Source organism: Thamnophis elegans, chromosome 6 (genome assembly GCF_009769535.1).
Source record: "Thamnophis elegans isolate rThaEle1 chromosome 6, rThaEle1.pri, whole genome shotgun sequence".
Taxonomy (NCBI): domain Eukaryota; kingdom Metazoa; phylum Chordata; class Lepidosauria; order Squamata; family Colubridae; genus Thamnophis; species Thamnophis elegans.
Genome location: NC_045546.1, coordinates 47042903 through 47065983, shown reverse-complemented (window position 1 = coordinate 47065983; position 23081 = coordinate 47042903).

Here is a 23081-nt window from a genome sequence, read left to right as displayed (position 1 = left end):
ATGCCCAATATAGGCCTAAAATCAAAGAAAATATATGCATACTATGACCCATAAATTTATTTAAGAGCATTTAATTTAGATATAGCATTCAGAGTGATTTGGAATGATAAACATGGTAGAACTCCAGATGTTTTCCTAAGCTTAACATTCTTGCCAAAATCTGCTTTCTCATTCTGAACAAGTAAGTGATATAAATTAGAAGGATATTGCAAATATCAAATTAAACAGTCATTCTGAAAATAAACCTTCACTGTAAGAAAACCAATCTAGGTTGTATGCAATGCTGTTATAAATACAGCTTTCTGGTTTATGTGTTTCACTTTGACTTCACAATTATTCTCAATGTTTTCAGATTTCTGCATAGTAACCTCAAGCAAATGATCAAATACTCTGACGTGTTTATTACTGAATTCTTAGTGAGAGAATTTGTACCATTAAGAATAGCTCATTTATATATTACTTGTTCTTCTGTTTCTCTCATTGCTGTAAAGTATCTTGTTGCATAGATTCATGTACAGATGCAAACCCGACAACCTTCAGTGACTACAGTGATGAATCTCACAGTAGTAAAAGTTAGCAATATGACAAATGGCAATTGTTCTTTGAAAACTACCCAAAGGTAATTTAATTAGTAGACTGTATTATACAATAGGTCAGTAATCTCTGAAAAACACTTAAAAGCTCAAGGCATGCAACATGAAGATAAGCATGCCTTTTCTAATGAGTTCAGATTTCTAACAACATCTAGCCAATGTATTGATGTGTGCATTTAATTAAACTCTAGTGAAATGATAAGTGGTTAATGAATTTTTGTTGCTGTTCTTGCTGCCTACTTTTGTTATTTTGGTAATCAACCGAACATATTAGGTGAGAAAAAATTGGGTAAAAGGCAGCAATCATGCCTGAAATTTAGCTGCTTAAGGTTATGAAAACAGCTACCCTGATGTAAAAAATAAAAGGAATTTGTTACTGTTTAACCAATTATAGGAAGCAAGATAATGGAAAAAACACAAGCCAAACAAGGCATTATATCATCTTCATTTGTGGGAAAGGAGAGATCAGTGCAAAACTCTTGAATTTTTGAAGTTCATAGTAGTTGGATATGTGGACATTTATTCATACCTTACTAGAAAGCCTTTAAAAAAAACACCAAATAGAAATCCAAGTCTACTTAATTGTTACCATTTCAAGGACAAATGTAACATCACTTATTCATATTATCCAAGATAAGAAATATCTTGTAAATAGCTCAACTGGCCAGAGAAAGAAATAATGTTTAGAATGTGAGAGGCAGATTAAATTGGAAGCTAACAGCTTTCCGTGAAATTTTTACAGCTTACTTCACATTTTATTTTATTTTATGTAATTGGAAATTGAAAATTGCTTTATAGTGCCAATTTGGACATGAGTAGCTCACTTAAGAGCTTGGATACACTATAAATTTCTGTAGCTCTGATAGGAAAAAGAAGTGAATTTTGTAATTATATAATTGCTTGGGGACTTCAGCCTGGCATTTTTCATCCCTTTTATAATAAAGGTGCATAAAATTAATAGATAATGGAAAGACTGGCAAAAAATGGCAATTAGTGCAAGCCTATTTGAAGAATCTACTCCTCAATTATTTACTTTCCTAGACAGATCAGACATGCATTCATTATCCTTTCTTCTTTTAATGTTTCCATAAATCAACAGGCTATCAACAGATAACAGCCTATGAAATAAGCCCTATGTATTTCTGAAGAGATCATGAAAGATAAGAACATACAGGAGTGATAATCTGCTTCAGAAAATACTCCAAATATTAGGCCTAATTTCATCAGGTACCACATAACTTGTTTGTTTAAAATTTTCTCAAATATGTAATAAAATTAATTCTTATGCTTCCATTCAGAACTAAATGCTCAAGATTTGGTTTAAATTATTATAAAAAAGTATCAGTGCATCCAAAACATAATGCCAATATCTGGTGACCTTTATCTATACCCATTCTATAGCACTCAGTAGTGTGCACAAAACAAATATCCAAAGAAAATGTTGGCTCTTCCTTATTCATACTCTGCTCATTGTAGTACATATACCATGAAAGCTAAAACGTGCCTGCAAAATCTAATATGGTTTAAAGTAGCTCAATCAAAAACAGTGTGGAACAATAACTGATGACCTCCTTTTACCAGTCCACAATAGAAAGTGTCCTCACTTATTGCATCATGGTATGGCATGCCGGTTTGACAGCTGTGTATAGACAAATATTACAGAGGTTAGTGAGCACAGCTTAAAACATTGTGGGCTGAGGCAGGAGGAGCCAACGTCATGACGATACGGACGTGTGGTCTCGCTGCTCCGAGACCGCAGCCGATACTTATGTTGCTGGGTGGTCCAATCGGACCTAAACCGTCCCAAAGAAACAGTGAACAGGAAGAATACGTCTTGCTGACCTCAGGGACATTGCAAAGTCCCTGATCGAGGCAAGAGAAGTTCTTCAAGCCAGCAACAAAAAATCTAGCCAAGGCTGACAAATTTGGAGCAGCTCCAAAATGGAAGGATACGGAAAGAGAAAGTGTTTTCAGCTGGTGAGGAACTTTTACCGTTTTAAAAAGAGACTGCCTATTTAAAAACTTAAAATTAGTTTAAATTGAAGAACAGAAGAAATAAGTGGTGGAATTAAATTTGGAATGGTTTTGGACAGCGGGTTATCTTATTTTTTAAATGCTATCTTCATGGATGGGATTTATGCAAGCCTTTTAAAATGAATGGATTAAGTTTTCTTCTTCTATTCTTTTTTCTTTTATTATTCTCTGTAACCTATGGACTAAAATTTTCCTCTTTCATTACTGTGGGTGTTCTAACTCATTTAAGAATTAGACTTTTTTTTAACTTGAAATACAAAAAAAAAATACAAAAAGAAACAAGGAAAATTGCAACATAATACTGCTACTCAGAGGCTGGAAGGTTTGTGTATTGGAAATAAAACATTCTTTTTTCTCTAACTGATTATTTTGGCTTGGCACTACAAGGTCTCACTGCTTGGTTATAGAGAGTGATAAGAAGGAAAGCATACAGATGTCCCTTTGAAGTATATCTTTAACCAGAAAAAAAGTGAAAACAAAATGTCATTGTGAATCTATGCTTAATTTTACTAACCTTCCAAGCCAGAGCAACTGTGCCAGAGCAGAGTAGCTGGAGATAATGGCACAATTTCAACAGCAGAAAAGAATCTTAAGTCTGCAAAAGATATTCGCAGAAATACAGAAACTATCAAATATTTATGAGAGGATAGAGAAGAAGCTGGAAGACTTAGAACATCTAACAGCAAAATATGATGAAGAAGTTGAGGATGTTTATCAAGTGGAAAACATGGTGGTCAAACCCCCAAAAATTGAAGTGGAAAATGAATATAAAGAAATTAAATTTGCTGATATTTATGGTGATTGGTTTGTCTCTGAAAATGGAAAGAGTGGAATACTGAAAGAGGAACTAAATGGAGGGGAAATTTATCCCAGATGGCAAAATACAGAAGAAGAAAAAACAAAAGAATTTATGGACTTAAAGAGAGAAATTTTATTAGCAATATCATTGATAACACCACTGACAATCAAAGATAAGCTGATTAAGGAAACAGAAGAAGGGCATCGAGACTACATGAGAGATTTTATAAGCAAGGAGTTGCTAAGGAGTCCATACAAAATTAATTAAGGAGATGATTAGAGGATTGACACCACAAATGGCAGAAGATATGAGACTGTTTTGCTACTGGAAAGATACAGGTTGATGGAAGAGTATAATTTAAAACTAGTTAAAGTTAGTGAATTTAGTGACAATAGATATAGTTAAATAAATAATTCATAATGTTACTATTGTATACAATGTCTAGTGTCATGATGAGTAATAATTGGATATGAATATTGAATGATGCCCATGAAAGGAAGATTAGAAATCCCTTTGGATTATATATAAAGGTTATTTTTTTAAAAAAGAACTAAGTTAGATACAGTTAAAGCTTTGATTATTAGGGGAAAATGTTATTATACAGGATATAGTTAAATAAAGGAGGGATAAGGATAACAACATACATATAGATATGGGTATAACATAAGGAAACTGGATGTAAATTTTAAACAGTGATTTGGAAAGGAGGATTAGAAAATTTTGTTATTAAATATTATGGATGTTTAGCTAGAATAGGACATAAGGATTCAGTGTCAATGGAGGATTTTAGAAATAGTAAATGAAAGGCCAGTATGTGGTTATGTATTAAATCTTGGTATATGTTATGATGAAGGACGCTTAAAAAAAATATAGTCAAATGAAAATGGAGATATGATGATGGTGACATGTATACATATTTGAGTTAAAATTATGTTTGTTGACTGTGGAAGAGATGCACGAAAGTCTTTTTGTAACAAACTGATACACTTTCTACAGCATGTAAAGAAGGATGTTTGTTTTAAAAATTAATTTTTTTAAAAAAATGTTAAAAAACAACAACGTTGTGGGCTGTCCCCTGATACCACTAGATGAGATCACTAGGGCTTGCTGCCTTAGAAGAGGGAGGAAAATCCTCAGGGGCGACTCACACCCTGGACGGCACTTCTTTACCCTCCTATCATCAAGAAGGAGATATAGAAGCATAGCCAGCCGCACAAACAGGCTGAAGAATAGGTTTTATCCGTGGACTGTCAGACTCCTGAATGCAAAACAACATCATAACTATGTAGTCTGATGGACTTGCAGGGCCGGCGCAATGTGTAACATGTTCACAGTGTGCAATAGGACTGGGTGTTTGTTAATATGATTTATTGGGTTAGGTATGTTCTGTCTTCATTGTCAGTTATATTGTGTTGTGTGTGTGTGTGTGCGCGCGCGCACACACACGCGCGTACTAAGGGAGCTCAACCAAGCTCTTTGTGCAAATGTTGTGCACTGACAAATTATCATCATCATTATCATCATCATCATCATAAATCATGTACTGTATTTTCCTCCAGCATAATGTTTGGCCTTGGGCTGTTTTAAATTGTGGCACTTAAAAAAAAACCTGTGCAACGTTAAACCAAAACTAAAACCAACTTGTTCATCTGCGTACTTGCTCAAGATGAACTTTTAATAATTTTGTTGTAATTGTTTTACATATTTTGCTATGGGATATATTCTTATTAATTTTCTTTTCTTTTAATAAAAGCTTCTTCCCTGAGGTCCTCTGGGAAGAAGAATGATATAAAAAAAAACCAAATTGATGAAAATAACATAATTGGTTAACTTATTCAACCAAATTGTTGTCACAGACAGGTCTTGCCCATGAGACAGGGAATAAAATCCCAAAGCTAGTCACTTATCCAAGAATTGGAATGTTTATGATTTGTAAGCAGTAGCACACAATGTCTCTTTTGTTGTTCAGACTAAAGAAAAGAGAGTGATGAGGCATGACATGCTTCAATATGTTCAGTATTCAAATGGCTTTTGCTAGTCTGTCTGGCTTCTTGCAAACCCCACCTCCTTTGGACAGATCTCAGCAGAAATGCATTGTTCCCAATCACTACCTGAACAATTGATTATCCCAGTCCGGGAGCTGGTATTCTTTCCCTTCATAACATCTGACATGTTCTTTCATTGATGATTTTCATCAGACAACTGAAAATGCTTCTTCAGTGCTTTGGGGTTGCCAAATAAAATAAGAAATAAGCCCATACAGTCACACAGACCAAAAAAGGTTTGGTCAATTCTATTGTTTGCTTTGCATTTTGAGTTACAGATCGGGATGAAGAATTAAGACAATTAAGATGGGAGAAAAGAATTTGCTTTTCATAAATCTTTTTCTGGTGATCATTAGATTTTTGCAGGCTATTAGCACAAAGTCTACACAAATCTAGGGACTTTTCCCCCCAGTGAGCTTTTATAAGTAGTTTCCAACAAATATGCCATAAAGACAGCATTTTATATATAGTGATATGCTATGATAATTTCTCAACACATTATACTATAATTCACATAGAACATAGAAAGATGGATATAATAAAACTTGCATTCAGCCATAACCTTTTTTTTCTTTAGCCTTAACCTCTGTTGTGTCTTTACTTATCTATGCAGACATCCACTATTTACTTTGCTGATTGTATTCTGATAGAATGCAATGATATTATTACAAAAAACTCTGCTCATACGGAAAATGAAGTGAAGATTTGTAAGATTAAAAGGGAGAAAAACAACAACAAGGATCCAGGGCAATTCTGTGAAGGAGATGCTTGGAAAAGTCTCAGTTAAAAATGGCTACAATGAACTGCAACAGTGTCAGTTGAAGATAGACTGCTATTTGCAGTCCAGAAAAAGTAAGATTGGTGACACTAACATGAATTGAGCAGTGTTTGAACTACTGAAAGCTCATTGTTCATGAGTAGTCCAATGTCCTTGAAGAGTATGAGGGGACAAACTAGATAAAGGTGCTTTAGGAGATAACTATTGTAATGGGACAATTACTTAGCCAAATAAATGGGCCTACAAAGCTGAATTCAAAAGAACCACAGAGGATAAGAAGAGCAAAGATTTTACTTGTCATGGGATAAAGCAAGACAGCTGCCAGATTGTTTGACATTTGCTAATATCTTAATGCCTATTCTGAAATTTCCACTGGCAGCTATTTATATAAAAACTGAGCCTTGCAAGAATTTTCATTCCAGCAGCTACAATTAAATAACATAATTAAATATTTAAACCAACTTTTAGGTTCTTTAATTTTTTCCCTATTGGTATTGTATGCAAATTAATATTTTCTTAACATTTTGGTAATATTAAAGCTTTGCATGCTATAGAAAAAAGATCTGATGTGATTTGTGAAAATTAATTCTTAATCCTGACATGTCTGACAATTGCTTCTTAATATAATTAGCTATGTTGGAGGTAGAGAAGATGAGAGGATATTTGAAATGATTTAGAACATGTTATCTGCAAATAAATGTAGAAGTCTTGACATCTAATTGTATCCTATAAATCTGATTATTAGATAAATGTGCTAGTCCCAATGCTTAAATAGCTAGATTGAATAATAACAGGCAGTCTTCCTTAGTACCTTTTGAAATCATAAAATAATTTGAATCATAACTATTGAATCTTGTATGAGCTTTAATTGGTCTATAATTGTGATAAATCATTTTACAAAAATTACCTCAATTTTGTTTCTTCAACACTTGCTTTAAAAATTGTAATTTCAAAGAATCAAAAACTTTATCTACAAGGATCATATAGGTAATTAAAATGCTGCTAATTTGTATAATGCTTAGCACAATAGTTTTATAATTTATTTAGTGACAATTTTGACTTGGCTGACTGCCTGAACTAGTCGCTGCACTTTTCCTGGCAGTTTTCTTGATGGCTTTATGCTTTCAGTTGCTTGATTGACTGATAATATGATATTTAGGAACCAAGCAAGAAACTGGTAGACTTGTGAGTTCCAGTCCTATTTTAGCCATGACATCAGCCTAAATCAGTATATAATCAGCTCACACAAATTCATTTCTGAATGAAAATTGTCTTTTGTAATGCTCTTTTTTAAATTTTTCATCCAGATTATACATTTCCTCTTAATTATGCCCTCATATCATTGTATCTTATTCTGCCTCTTTAAAACAGGTGGAAATCAACAGGAAAAAATAGAGAAAAAAGTTCTATTTTCTAAGGAAATACTTCTGTTGGTGTTATAAAAAGATTCATCTGCTAATTTAAATGTCATTGGTATGTAGAATGGGAAAAGGGCACCATCCTGTCATTCATTTCAGTTTGCAAATTGCCTTAGCCAAGTCTTATAAAATGTGCAAGAAGAGACTTAAAAATCAAATGAATATTTTTTGTTATCAGCTAAGTTCAGTTATGTCTGTCAGGTACTAAACTCTGTTAGATGTGGCAGCAATATATCTCAGATCAAACTTTCATAGGTGTATGATAACAAGACCTGCAATATGATACTAAAAAACTTCCTTCCATTCCCTTTCCATCTTGGAAAAAAAATTCACATAGCAATTCTGTGATAGAGTAAGCAGCTTACGCATCTATGGACCATTTCATACTCTTATCTCATTTTTCTAGCAGGACAAAGTCAGTAATAATTCATATACTTTTCCTGCCAAGAACTCAGATAACTGCATCAATGCCTGCAGAAGAAAGCTGAATTCTCCAAACCAATTTTCAGCTCATAACTCTGAGTTTCTGTTGAATTGAGTGTGTTTGGTAACCAATAGAAACACAAATATCTAAGCTAAACTTCACAAACTCTATATAATAAATTAAAATAAAATAAAATGCATCATTTGGGCACTCTCAATGAATCCAAATAATTACTCTGAATTCAACAAGTTTATATTTCAGTTCATAGTAATCCAGTTTACACTTCTACATCATAGTTTATAATTATGAGAGTTATCTATATAAACTGGAAAACTAAAGAATTTCATCTTTTTTTTTTCTAACATGGATGCATGAAAAATTATTGAGATTTTAAAATTAAACATAGCTTCTTATGTGTGCCTACATCCCTGCCTTCCTATATTTAAAGACTATCTTAGCCATGAAACTGTGGGTAAAGAACATCAGGGTAGAAATGAACACAAATAACATTAAATTAAACATCACAACACAATCCTACTAAGTTGAATGCCTCCAAGCAATTTAGGTCCAAAGCATTATAGAATGTCTAACAAGTTTGTTAATTTGGTTAAGTCTCTTGCTGATAGAAACCAGCTTCAAAGCATAATTTAAGAAGTTATGGTTCCAAACAAATCCTTGGGTCTCAAGTGGGTTGCCCGTAGGCACCATGAGATCTTCCCTTGGCACCAGTGGACTATTCCCAAAAACAAAATTGGAAGCTAGCATGTGACAAAGCAAAGCACAAGCCTCAAGTAATTTTCACTTTTACCAATGCTTCTCAACCCTCTCTAGGCAACAGAGGCATTCTTAGGAAATAAATGGTTAGTGATTGCTTTCAAATGCTTTGCTTGGAACTATATTCATCTTCCCTAGAGAGGAAGGAAAGTAACAGTAAACTGAAGTAACACACTGCATCCTTAAAAGCTAGAGGGGTTAGCAGGGAAACCACTAAGCTGTTTTCTTTCTGCTAAATAGATAGATTGTGCTTTGACATTATTTCTGAGGATGCCTACCATATTATTTCAAAGCTGCAAATGCATCTTTTAGCATCCATCCCTAGAAAGACATACTAACAAGCCATAATTAAACAATTAAGCATAGATTATGAGTTTGATGTTATTTTTACTTATGGTTAATCAAAATCAAAAGTAGAAGCACTTCATATTAATTCTTGTTAACCTGAAAGGAAGTAATGTGTAAATTCATGGCTTATACATATGGACTTGTCAGAGTAGGTCTTTATATGTTGGATCCTTGGTGCAGAGCTAGGTTGTTTTCTTATCAAATTAGGTAACATTATCAGTGCTAATAGGGAGTGTGGTTTGCTCTCATTTTATATATTAGTGGCTTGACCTGTCAGTATTGGTGGGAGTGGTCTTGGTTTCTTCATTGGGCTATTGTTTACTGTTAGCTTGTTTTGCAGTTCCTTGTTTTGGATATTGTTTGCTTCTTCATTGTTGGTTTAATGTTAATTTTGGGGTTAATCTCTACACATCTGGATGTTGATTGCTAGTAAAGTGGTCTTTTGGTCTTTTGGATTTCCTTGTGGTTTTTTGATTATCTCTTTTGAATGATATATTTATATCAATTATGTTTATGTACCTTTTGATGGCTATTTTGTCTAAGTGCATGTTTCAGAAATTCTCTAGCATTTATGGACTTGACTTGATCTACAATGCTTACAGTTTCCCAGTTGAAACTGTGATGAAGTCTATCCATGCATTGTGAAATCTATCCATGAGTTTCCATCAGGTCTTCTGACTGCTAATTGGTGTTCATTGAAATGCTCTGCCAATCTTCTGCCTATTTGTCTTGCATGGTGGCTGTTATAGTTCTTACACTAGGGGTGGTCAAACTGGTGGCACATGGGCTGGATATATCATGTGTAGGCTATACCCACCCCAGCTCCACGAAGAGGAAAAGCGTCACAAAATGTCACATGACAGCAATGTGACTCAGCGACATTGACACTTGTGCCTTACACTGTATGTTATATATGACTCCTCTTTTTTCTTCTGGGATTGCCAGGTCTTTTGGTTTACTTAGATGTTTTGGAAGGCTTTGGTTAGTTTGTGTGGTATGGTGTGGTTGTAATAGTCTGTTGATGGCTTCCGAGATGTTTTTGAGGCATGACAGTATTATTCTTTCCACAGCTTATATTGGTTGTGCTATATTGTGTTGAGTGATCAGGCACTTTTTGATGAAGTTGTGTGAATATTCATTTTGCTGGAAGATGTTATATAGATGATCTATTTCCTTCTTCTGATGTTCAGGGTTGCTGTATTATGTTTGTGCTTGCCAAAATAGTGTTCTTATTTAGGTCTACATATACCTTGCTACAGGAGTGGCTTCCTGCCCGTTCTAAACTCTTCTATAGAAGAGGTTCCACAAATCTACAGTGTTGTTTAGAACCAGTTCCAGCTCCCTCCCCCTGCCCATCCGCACATCATCAAGATGAAGAGCAAGAGGAGGAATTTTGGGAGTTGTAGTCCACAAGTCTTAAAGCTGTCAAGTTTGAATACCCCTGGGGTTTTTTTTCTAAAGGGTTAGGGGTGCAAGGGTCTTGTAACTTGACAGCTTTAAGACTTGCATGCTTCAAATGCCAGTTTCTGAGCCAACATTTTGGTTGCTAAGCAAGAGCGTTGTTAAGTGAGTTTCACCATATTTTACAAGTTCGCCACGCCCACCCAGTCACATGACTGCTAAGCTGTTCCCACTCAGTCACATGGCTGGCAAGCTACTCCCACCCAGTCACATGGCCAGAAAGCCACTCCCACAAATCAGGCCACACCTACAGAAGAGGTTCTAAAAATTTTTGAAACCCACCACTGCCTTGCTGCCTTGCTTCATTTCCCCCCCCCACTTGCTTACAGTAATTTATTTCCTTCCGAAGTTTCTCCCTTTCTTTACATACAAAAGTATATTTACTGAAGTTATTTTTTTCTATTCCTCTAGAGAATACATGGTCTTAGAATATGTTACCCTGTGCCAATTTATTATCTAGAAAAATGTTTTTTCCTGAAAATTTCAAATGTAATCAGAGCTTGGAAAATGGTTCCACCACAAAACCGCGGTAGACTAAAGCGCATGTGACTAAAGCGCGGTGACAAAACCGCACCGTCAAAACCGCACAACACCGCGCCAACAACAGCACGCTGACAGAAGCGCACTGTAACATAACCCTAAAAGTAACCCTAAACCTAACCCTAAACCTAACGCTAAACCTACCCTAAACCTACCCTAAACCTACTCTAAATCTAACCCTAAACCTAACCCTAAACCTTAGCTTAAGTTAAATCGCGCTTCTGTCGGCGCGCTGTTGTCGGCACGCTGTTGTGGGCGCGCTTTTGACATCGCGGTTTTAGCGCCGCGGTGTTGTCGGCGCGCTTTAGTCTACCACAGTTATGTCGTGCCACGTGGAAAATAAACTATACCCCACATCTTTTCTTCCCACCCCCATCTATCTAGGCACACAGTTTCTTGGTTGTCTCATTACTAGCAAGGAACCTCCCACAATTGCAAATAAAAAAAATTGTACTTGGAAAGAGAAATTTTGTCTTTGGTTGTGCCTAAAATAAGCATGTTTCTTCAGTAAACCTCTACTTGAGAAAAAAGGATATATAAATCCTGAATGTGAAGAAATTGTCAAATATCTTTTTGGCATCAAAATGCAATGCTAGCATGATGAATTTTGTGTTTTTTTCTTTTCTGAAACAACTCTTCTCATATTCTTCTGTTCTTTTCATCTTTCAAGCTATTAATTTAATGAATATAATTTTTATCAGCAACTCATCTTTCTCTAAAGGTGAATATTTGTAGCTCAAGGATCAAATGAGGGGTTAGAACGGCTAGCACTAATGATGATTGAAAAAAAGGACAAGCCTTGAAACTGCCTAACAAATATTAATGATGCTAGCAGAAGAGGTAGTATGTTCTGAGCTTGTGCAAACATGCCCATAAAACCAATTTTTTTGTTTCAGTCCATCTACCCTAGATATATTAGGTAAAATTAACTGGTCTCCTTAAATGAAGGTTACCAACACTATTTATCTCTCTTAGCCTTTTGTTTGTTTGTTTTCTTTTTTCCTTTTTAAAAAAACTAATACAAAGGTTGAAGATCTAATTTCCTTCCCAGAAGCTAGGTGATTTACAACCAGACACATTGAGACTGAATGAATGCTTTCACATAAAGGAAGTCATCATGAATGAGATAATAGCAATAACTCATTGCTTAGTAATTAAGTAAGTCTTACCAAGTATAAATAACACATGATTATCTTCCCTTACTTTGTATAATTAAAGGGGAAAGCAGTGCATAGCAGCATGTGGCTACAAAGAAAGGTTAGAGCTCTTGCCTGAAATGATCTCTCAAAATGCTGTTCAGCTTTACACTAATGTGTCTTATCAAGTTTCCATCTAAATTTTCCCATATTGAAGATGATTCACACCACATACATCTGCAGGTTTCCTTTTCTTAGATTGCCTCATACGCATTAAAATGAAAATTGTTGGAAAAACTCTTTACAGTCACCTGATTTTGCCTCATGATTTGGATCCCATACAAACTTCAAACAATGAATAGAGCTAAAACTGTAATGAAATATCGTATTTTGGAGTATGACACACTTTTTCCCCTCCTAAAAGAGGCTGAAAATTTGGGTGTGTCTTATACTCCAAATGTAGCTCCACCCAACTGCCGGCCCCTACTTTTCAGCCTCCAAGCATCCTCTTCCTGGCTGTAGAGATTGCCATTGACAATGGTTCGTGTTTTTGGGCTCCATGCGTTGCATTTTCATCTTCCAAATGCTCGATATGTAGTGCCCAAAATGGCTACCCAGAACAGCTGCTGCCTTCTCTTGCCCCTCCTCACTTTGCTTGCTTTAGTCACAGGAGCTGCCTCTGAGGATCAGCTGTGCTTTTGAAGCTGTTTTTCAGCCCAAACACAAGCTAAACGATCTTCCATGCTTTGCCTGCTTTTCTAATTGCTGCTCCCTCCAACAATAAGCTATGCTTTAGAAGCACAGCCCCCACATCCCCAACCTCAAAATCAGCGAGCAAACTAATGGGCTGAAGCTGACCAGGCTAAGGACTAGCTAGATGAATACCTGGCAGAATTCCCCCCGCCCATTTTCCTCCCTAAAAACTAAGGTCTGTCTTATGCTCCGAAAAATACAGTCGATTAAAATCCAGTGAATTTCTATATTTAAAAAAAAAAAAATGAAAGAAGGAAAGTAGTCTGGTTAATATTCTTTCAGTAAGAGTTCCAGACCCTTGAATTCATAATTAAAAAATATTGCCATGTGAGATAACATGTATAGCCAAAAAACTCAGCAACCATAAAGTCTATGAAATCAGACTTAAATGCTTTCTGAGGCAACCTAATGCCTAAGGATACATACTGTAATGCAGTTACTAGATGAATAAGCAAATCTGTGTGAAAGCACTTTGGAATGCTGATCATCAAATAAACCAAACACATACTGGAATATAAGCAGGAGAGCTGATAATTTACAGTGCAATCATGCATGTTTACTTAGAAGAATCATTTTAATGGGGCCTCTTGTCTATTAACATTGTTTCAAATTACAACCGTCATTTTGAAATGAATATGCAAGGATTCAAAATGGTTAAAAGAATGAGCCCACATATGCTGGTTCGATCACCATATTCCTGAATGTCCCCACTCTTTTTTTATTACATTAGATCACAGCTTATGATAACTAGAAAATAAATAATTGACCCATTACCCTTACATTCATAAGTAAATTATTCTGCAATTTAATCAATAAAAATTATTTAAGGCAAATATAGTCCACTACATCTAAATTTTTTAGTCATTATAAATTTCAACTTGCTTCTAAGCTGCAAAAAATATTTAAACATTGAAATGCCTGAGCATTTTAAGGATGTATTTATTTGACCAAGGTTTGAGCAACTGGACATGATGGTTAAATATAGAAGCAGTGGTGGGTTGCTGGTGGTACGCCCCAGAACGGGCATACCGGAGCTGCCTGGGGCACCAGGTACCACTCTGGTATGGTGCTCCAGAGAGCCCACCGATCTGCCCGTGCTCCTTACCTGTCTTTAAAGTTGTCGGTGCTTCCGCACATTGTGCATACAGTGCCTGTGTGATGCTCCGCTGAGCAGCTGGAGTGTTGCGGAGGCTCATGGAGGCGTCACTGGACAGTAAGAAGCATGCGCGTGCTGTGCACAACTAAAATACTTGTATTTCTGGACCTCCAAAAATAGAGGACCTAGCACATATTTTATTTGTATGTCAACTGCATAAGAAGTAAGAGCTCAATATCTTGGGATACACATAGATGAATGGCCTATTGGGATGCTTATATTAAAACAACATATTTCATGTACAGACAGAACTCAGTTATTACATATAACATGGCCGTTTATCTGAACAAAATGGTACAGTTATGGTCTGCATTTGTAATCAGCTTAAGATCAAAACATTATCTTGTAAAAAAATACTTGATAAAATTCAGAGCAATTTTTTTTTTCAGTGTTATACTCAACTCTGGATGAAAACGTGAAATAATGTTATGCTTATAATACTGACATCCTAAATTTTATATAATATTGATAGAATGCTTTTTTTCTTTCCTCTATTTCAACACTTTAAGTTATCCAAATAATAAAATGTCTATAATTTTCAATTAGTATACTATGCATGAAGGTTTAAATCAACATAATAAAAACGGGTGTGGAATTTTGAGCCCAGTCAGATCCACATATGTGGATCTGACTGGGCAAATTGTAGGGGTGGCACAGAAATATGATTTGCATTTTCTTTTACAATGCTTTTATTGCTGTTCTATATTTTGCAATTTTATATGGCTAATTAATAATTTATAAATCATGATCATCACTAATTGCAGTGCTATACAAATGGTCTATGGCCATTCAAATCTTGAGTGATATTTTATTCAATATGGCAAGTGCCACAGGAAACAAAGTGACCCAAGGATGCCAATCCTGTCAGATCTTATAAGATGAGCAGAAATGATTGGAGACAGATGGCCCTGCAGATAGCCTGGCCTTATATAATGAATTGGTTTGTAAAGACTAATCAACATCTTTAATTGCATCTAATAGTCTACTGGGAGCCATTTCAGCTTACAAAGTATAGAGGTATTACCTAAACATATCTGGAGTATGCCCATAACTACTTATACTGCTACATTCTAGTTCAGTTCCACTTATATATCACATTTCAGTACACATGGAAGATGACAAAACATGTGTTACTTCTCAGTCTAGGGATGTGAAATCTGTGCAAAGGTCCTCCTGGATATCCTTTTTCCTGTTTCTTGAGTATGAGTATAACATTTAGGAGGAACCCCAAACTGTGCTACAGTATTCCTAGGAATTCTATCTTCTGTAAGAGTGAACTATCTGTCAAAGCATAGCAGAGAGAGTTAATAAAAAGCTTGTTTGGGTGTTTCTGTGACTGCAGGGATACACAAAATGGGAAAGAGAGATTATAGTACAGAGCAGCTCAACACACACAGTTCATATGATCTTATTTGGAATTTTACCAGTTTTTACTTTACAGTAACATTTTAAACATTTTAAAACTCATTGTGATCTAAAACTCTGTGTGTGTGTGTGTGTGTGTGTGTGTTTGTTTGTTTGTGTGTCAAACCCTTCACATTCAGAACTTTCACATCCAGTTCTTCACTCTATTTTATGTCAATGATATAGACTACAGTTTTTTTAAAAAAAACCTAACTATTTTTTTATGGGATGGTCATTTATTATCATGTTTTATAATGTATTTGTGGTATCATATATATGAGAGTTTTACTGAAAGTAATGCCATTAGACTCCATAACTGTAATTAAAATAAGAATATATTAATACATGAAACAGAAAAATAATCCTTACAATGACACCCCTCTGCTTCTTTGGAGACTATGGAGGATAGGCAAGATCCAACTTTGAAATTGTCTCTTGAATAATTTGTGAGGTCTAGTATTGTTACATGACAATAAAATTTATTCTTTGTGCTTTGTGTTGCAATGTAGTAATTGGAACTGAAAATGGTGCAAGTTTAAAGAAATCCATAATGAATAATCAGTTAATTTGATTTTTCTTTTGAAGCATGGGTTTTATTACCAGTCCCATCCCACAGATGAAGCTTTATGATGATATTTTATAGACTGAATTTCATTTCTAGGTCATAATAAAGAATCTATGTTTCATCAGCTGTCACAGTGCTGTTAAGAAATTCCTTACCTTCATTCTTGTATCATGGCAACAATTTCTGGCAAACTTCAACTCTTGAAGCTTTCATCTTTGTTGTTGGCATGCAAGGAACTAATGTCTACAGATCTCCTGTATTGAAGAACATGACTGCACATTCCTTTGAAATGCCAATATTGACAGAAATTCCTGTGTCAATAATCTGATTGTCTTTAATCTGTTTATCAGTCTTGCTCATGTGGAATTTACAGTTTGCTGTTTCTTCACAAGTTTTCAGGTTTGTTGATCATGCTAGATTACAATAAAAATGTACAATAAGAAACATAACACATTTTGGTGTACAAATAAAAGTTTGATTTATGAGATTTAGATTTATAAATAAATGTGCCTTTATTTTCCATAGAACATTAAACAAATGCTGTATGTTTATTTATTTAAAAAATCATACATGAGAAAATATTTTTTGGGGAGCTTTTCTCATAAATGTGCTTTATTGGAAGCTAATTAATAAATGTAAAGTGGACCTTAAAAAAGAGAACAGTTTGACATTTAGTAGATATATGAATTTAGGCTATAGATATATTCACGAGTCTATTTTTAGCCTGATTTTTTTTCACAATGTTTCAGGAATAAATGAATTAAAACATAAGATACCCTTTTACCTGATATTTATTTGAATCTACCCATCTTCAAAGAGAAACAAGGAAGTCCAGTTACCTCTTGAAAAAGTATCTTTGGGACAACTATGACCTAGATGGCTGAGAATCTCCATAGACATTTGAAAGAATATGTATTGCAATCCATTTGTTCATCATATTCTATTACTTATCTCAATTTTAAAAAATTAAAATAAAATAAAATATTAATTCTCAGATATTGAATTATTCTACAAATTATTTGCCAACTTGTCATCAGTTACATATTTTTCTACTTTTGAATTATGAGTACATATATTAACTCTAGAAGCAAAAGTAAACTCTCTGAATCTTTTTTTTAATTAAAATATTTTTCTTTAAAAGTGAAAAAAATCTTGGTATCAAGATATTGATATCAGATAGAGCCACTCTGTTCTTGTGCATCACTAGAACTGATAGATTTATATCTAACAATGGAAATCAAAAATCTCAATTTATACTGGTTTATAAAATTCTGATTGCTAAATATAAAAACATTCAGTAACCAAAAAAACCCCAGAAAAGTAATATATAACATTAAGAATTAAAAGTTCACACTATATAAACTTATCTTAAGATTCACTTGTTATGAATTATAGCATTAGACATCTGGAGTTTTGATTTTCCAGCCAAACTAGGGTTAGAGAAAAATATTTTTATTGATTGATTGATTATTTAGGTCTCAAAAGTAAATGAAAGTATGATTAAGTAATCAGCACACAATGGCAGTGAAGCACCATAAGCAAATTTGAAAAATTCAGAGTATATAACTGAAAACACACAAATGAGTATAAAGAATAAGCTGAAAGCAGATGTATATATCCCTATCATCTCATTTTCAGGGTCTTATTTTCTTTTGACCCCCAAAATATGGCCTTGGTCTTATTATTAGGAGGGCTTATTGTTTTGGGGATATAGGAGGCAGTGAACATGGTCACTGCCACTGGGTGAGATCATTCGACGGCACGGGATCAAATACCATCAATATGCGGACGATACTCAGCTGTATCTGTCTGCCCCGTGCCAACTCAGTGAGGCGGTTGACATGATGTGCCAGTGCCTGGAGGCTGTCAGGGTCTGGATGGGGGTTAACAAGCTTGTACTCAATCCAGACAAGACCGAGTGGCTGTTGTGTTTTCCTCCCAAGAATTTGGCTATTATTCCATCACTCAGGCTGGGGGGGTGAAAATTTACGCCCCTCAGACAGGGCGCGCAACTTGGGAGTCCTCCTGGATCCACAGCTGACTTTAGAACATCACCTGTCGGCTGTGACCAGGGGGACATTTGCCCAGGTTCGCCTGGTGCACCAGTTGTGCCCCTACCTGAACCGGGAGGCACTCGCAACAGTCACTCACGCCCTCGTGACCTCAAGACTGGACTACTGCAATGCGCTCTACATGGGGCAGCCTTTGAAGAGTATTCGGAGACTTCAACTCGTCCAGAATGCAGCCGTGCGAGCGATTGAGCGATTGAGATACTTGAGAGACCGCCTACTGCCAATTACCTCCACTAGACCGATACGATCACATCGATTAGGCCTCCTCCGAATTCCATATTCCAGCCAGTGCAGACTGGCAACTATCCAGAGGAGAGCCTTCTCGGTGGCTGCTCCGACCCTCTGGAACGAACTCCCCGTGGAGATTCAGACCCTCACCACCCTCCAGTCCTTCCGCGCTGCTTTAAAGATCTGGCTGTCCCGGCTGGCCTGGGGTTAAGATTCTAACCCCACCCGAATTGTGTGACTGTTGTGTTTTCTTTTTAATATGTTGTACTGTCTTCATGTTGGAAAATTGTTTGTCCTTTCCCCCCCCCTTTTTTTGAACTGTGAGCCGCCCTGAGTCCCCCCAGGGAAAAGGGCGGCATACAAATAAAGGGAAAATGAAAAAATGAAAAAATGAAATGATTGTGGGTGCACCTTGGTACACCCACGTTACACCTATCCTCCGCGAGCGGCACTGGCTACCGATCGGTCTCCAGATATGCTTCAAAGTGCTAGTCGTAACTTATAAAGCCCTTCATGGTATTGGACCTGGGTACTTGGGAGACCGCCTGCTGCCAATTACCTCCCAAAGACCCGTCAGATCACACAGGGTCGGCCTCCTCCGGGTTCCGTCCACCAGCCAATGCCATCTGGCTACTACCCGGGGGAGGGCCTTCTCTGTAGCAGCTCCGGCCCTTTGGAATGAACTCCCCGTGGAGATCCAGACCCTCAGCTCTCTCCAGGCCTTCCGGAAAGCCGTCAAAACAGCTGTGCCGGCAGGCCTGGGGTTGATGAGTTCCCCTCCCCTCTCGACTGGTATGGCTGTGTGATTTTCGTGTATTTTAATTATGTGTACTGTTGTTTATGTTCCCTTTCCCCTTTGAGTTGTTCGCCGCCCTGAGTCCCTCCTGGAGAAGGGCAGCATACAAATAAACCAAAACTGAAACTGAAACTGAAACCTCATCACTGCAGTGCTGCACTGCTGTGACAGTGCAACATAGCCATTCACCTCTGAAGCTGTGCCCACGTCTTCCCGTCCCTGCGCCAAGCTTTTTGGGAGCCCACTCGCATGGCAGCCACTGGCAATCCCCCTTTCCAGCCAGGCAGACTGCCACTTACTACCCAACAGTATCCCAAAGGCCCCAAGTCACGGGAGACAGGGGGACAGGCGGTCCTGCGGCTTGGTGTGTTTGGGATACCACTGGATTGGTGAGTGATGCTCTGCCAAGCAGGAGAGGGGGGTTGCACAACTACCTGTTCCATCCCCCACTTGTACACCTCCCAGCCTCACCACAACCTGGGCCATCTCTCCCTGCAGGGCCAGGGCTGCTGCTGCCACTATCCCAGCACTGAAGATGGCATCTTCTGTGGCTTCTAAACCCCGAAAGTCTGCTGCCAAGTCTTCTGGGAGCCGGGGCAGAGAGTCTTCCGGCAGCCGGGCCACAACCATAGAACAGGAAGCACACTCCTAGAGCTGCAACTGCTGGAAGGCTCTCTGCCCTCGTTGTCCCACCTCAATTTCAGAATTACCACACTCCTTTTGTGGAAAGGATCCTGTTAGACATGAGACCTGCACCTGTGTGCTATTTTGGAAGAATATTATTTATTTCTTTTGATACTGTACTTTTAATATAAATAGCTACAATCATAAGTGCACTAAAGAAATATAAAATCAAGAGGTGCTAAGGACAGCAAGAGCAACATTTTGTCAAGCATCACAATCTTTGATTTTAGGTTTAGAAAAGAGAATCTCTTCTTTTTTTACATATTGCAACATATGATTAAAATTAAACAGGGGTCTGATTATTAACCTAGCTGACATTTGTGACTTATTTAAGGATACCAAATACATTCACTAACATTTTGATTGCTGGTTGTAGTCAAAAGATTATACCTTTCTTTTCTTTTAACCAGACACATCCCACCATTTATTTGCAACACATGCATAACAACAGCTGCTGCACATTTCTGGCTGTCCTGCTGTGCTGACTACCACTTTCAGAGACAAGTGGTGCATGAACATTATATTGTTCCTCTTCTGCATTTCCATTTTCTGCACTGCTAGTCACTGGTCCTATTCCAGCTTTAGCAATTGTTAGATTTATAGCTAAACAACATTATGACAAAAATCAACCCAGAATTTTCCTGTACCTAGGGTAATTATTATAGTGAAACCATACCATCATCAGTGGCCTTACACTATTCACACTTGATGTACACTGATGTGTCAGTGTCCACCTCTATTGTCATATGAGCTCAGAACTCAAAATTCAATACAACAAAACTCAATAGTGTGTTTTTCAGAGTCAAACTAATGCACACTAGAGATGTGTAATAAACTTTTTTTGAGACAAATTCAATTCCTAGCAACTTCATGGATACATCCATGTTTTCTTTGCAACAGTATAGAAGTGGTTTAGCATTGTTTTTTTCTGGAATGTGGTATTATGCATTTGTTTCATCTTTTTAAAAATTTTAAATGTCCACATGAATTGTTTACAATTTTTTTAAAAGGTTTGAGAAGTATTAATGGTCCAATTGTGCCTTCATATTTTTACACAATGTTTCTAATAATATTAATTAATATTTTCTGTGCCAAACATAAAGATTTGTGTTTACGTCTTTTACGTATACACACATACACACAAACATACAAACACACAAAAACACACATACACACACACAGCAAGAGAGAGAAAGAGAGGGGAGGGTTATCCACAGTGTAAATCTTTTTGTGTGAATTCTTTTTTCAACAAACATTGCTGCTAATACATGTTATGTTGGACATATTGTGCAGAATTGCAATGTGATGGAATTCCAGGTTTTCTTTAGCATCCTTAGTGCACCGAGATAGAGAACTGTTATGACACAAATACTGTATCTATCCAGACCTTATTTATGTGTAACACAAATAAAAGAAAAAAACAAAAGAAATACATAACAATGCCAAAATTTTCTGACTGTTGAAAATTCAGTGGATATCTGAAAATAGTGCAAATCCTAAAAATTGGTGAAATAGTGAAAATCCTAAATCTGATTAATTTTAAAAAAATAGACCCACCAGGGAGGGAGGGAAGGAGGGAGGGAGGGAGAGCGAGAGAATGCAGTAAAAATTTTCCTTCCTTCCTTCTGCCACTCCATTACTTTTATTACCATAGTCATTGCCACCCAAGTTAACTATGGAGACTGACCTCCAGTTTGTTGCTCTTCTCTCATTTATGTGCTTATTGCTTCCACATAAAATGTATAAAAACTACGGTTCACAGAATGTTTTACATCCACATACATGCAAATTCAGACACATGCACACACTCATATATACAGTTTATGTGTTCCTAAATCTAGGAACCAGCATGAAAAATAGAAATGTACACTAGGCTTTAAATGTGGAGAATCTTTAAAAACAAATCACAATATTTATTACAACTATAACTTGTGCTCCTAGTGTAAACTAGATTTGCTTTTTTAACAATCTTCACATCACAAAGCTGACATATTCAGTCCAGTGTGCATTTGTGTGCGTGTGTACATGAAAGGAATCATGCTTAAAGAAATGAATGTAAACAAATTTCCCTCTCCAACTTCATACTTCCAAAGCACTGTTTCCCAAGAGTTTCTAAATGAGAGAATCTCAACGGTAGAGAATAATTTCCCCAAAGATCTGGCTAATTTATAGCTTTCAACACACCAATGACCCCTGCAATTTTGTAGTTGCTTCATTAATTTCTGCACACCTGCTCCATCTATCTTGGAAAAAAACAGATCAAATGAGCAATTCAGTTACAAACCTATTGTAAGAAAGCGGCTTTTACAGGTTTTTCTTATTTTCAATAAACTATGCCAAAGACTGATGAGATAAAAAATTGAAATAGAATGTCAGATTGAGGTTGCAAACCTGACATGGTTAGAAAGGAGAAACCAAAATTGAATTCAGCTATATCTTCACTGAATAAGGCTTTGAATGTGTCTAACTACAATATCAAACTGATTCTGTGTCCAAAGCATTGTATAGGGTATTTCAGATTGTAGCAGCTTTGGGGCATGCTCCTTTTAATGTCTTAAAGTTGCATTAGATGTTTTTAAAAAGAAGAATTTTAAACATGAAGGATGTATATTAACTATTTGGAATTGGTTAGTCAATCTATGTATGATTCATATACATTTGATAATCATAAAATCAGAGGTCTTCTATTCCAACCCCCTGTTAAAGACAAGAGCCTTATACCATCCCAGTCAAATGGTTGTCCAGTCTATTTCTGAAAACTTCCAGTGATGAAATACCTAGAACCATTGATTAATTGTTCTTACTGTCAGAAAATTTCTTCTTATTTCTAGATTGAATCTCTCTTTAACAAGTTTCCACCCATTACATCTTGTCCTGCCCTCTTCTTTGTGACAGCCCCTCAAGTACTGGAAGACAATTATCATGCCCCGCCCCCCAAACCTTATCTTCAATAGGTTAGACATACCTAGCTCCTTCAACTATTTGTCACACAATTTAGCTCCAAACCATTTATTATCTTTGTTACTCTTCTCTGCACACTATCCAAGACCTCAACATTTATTTTGTATCATGA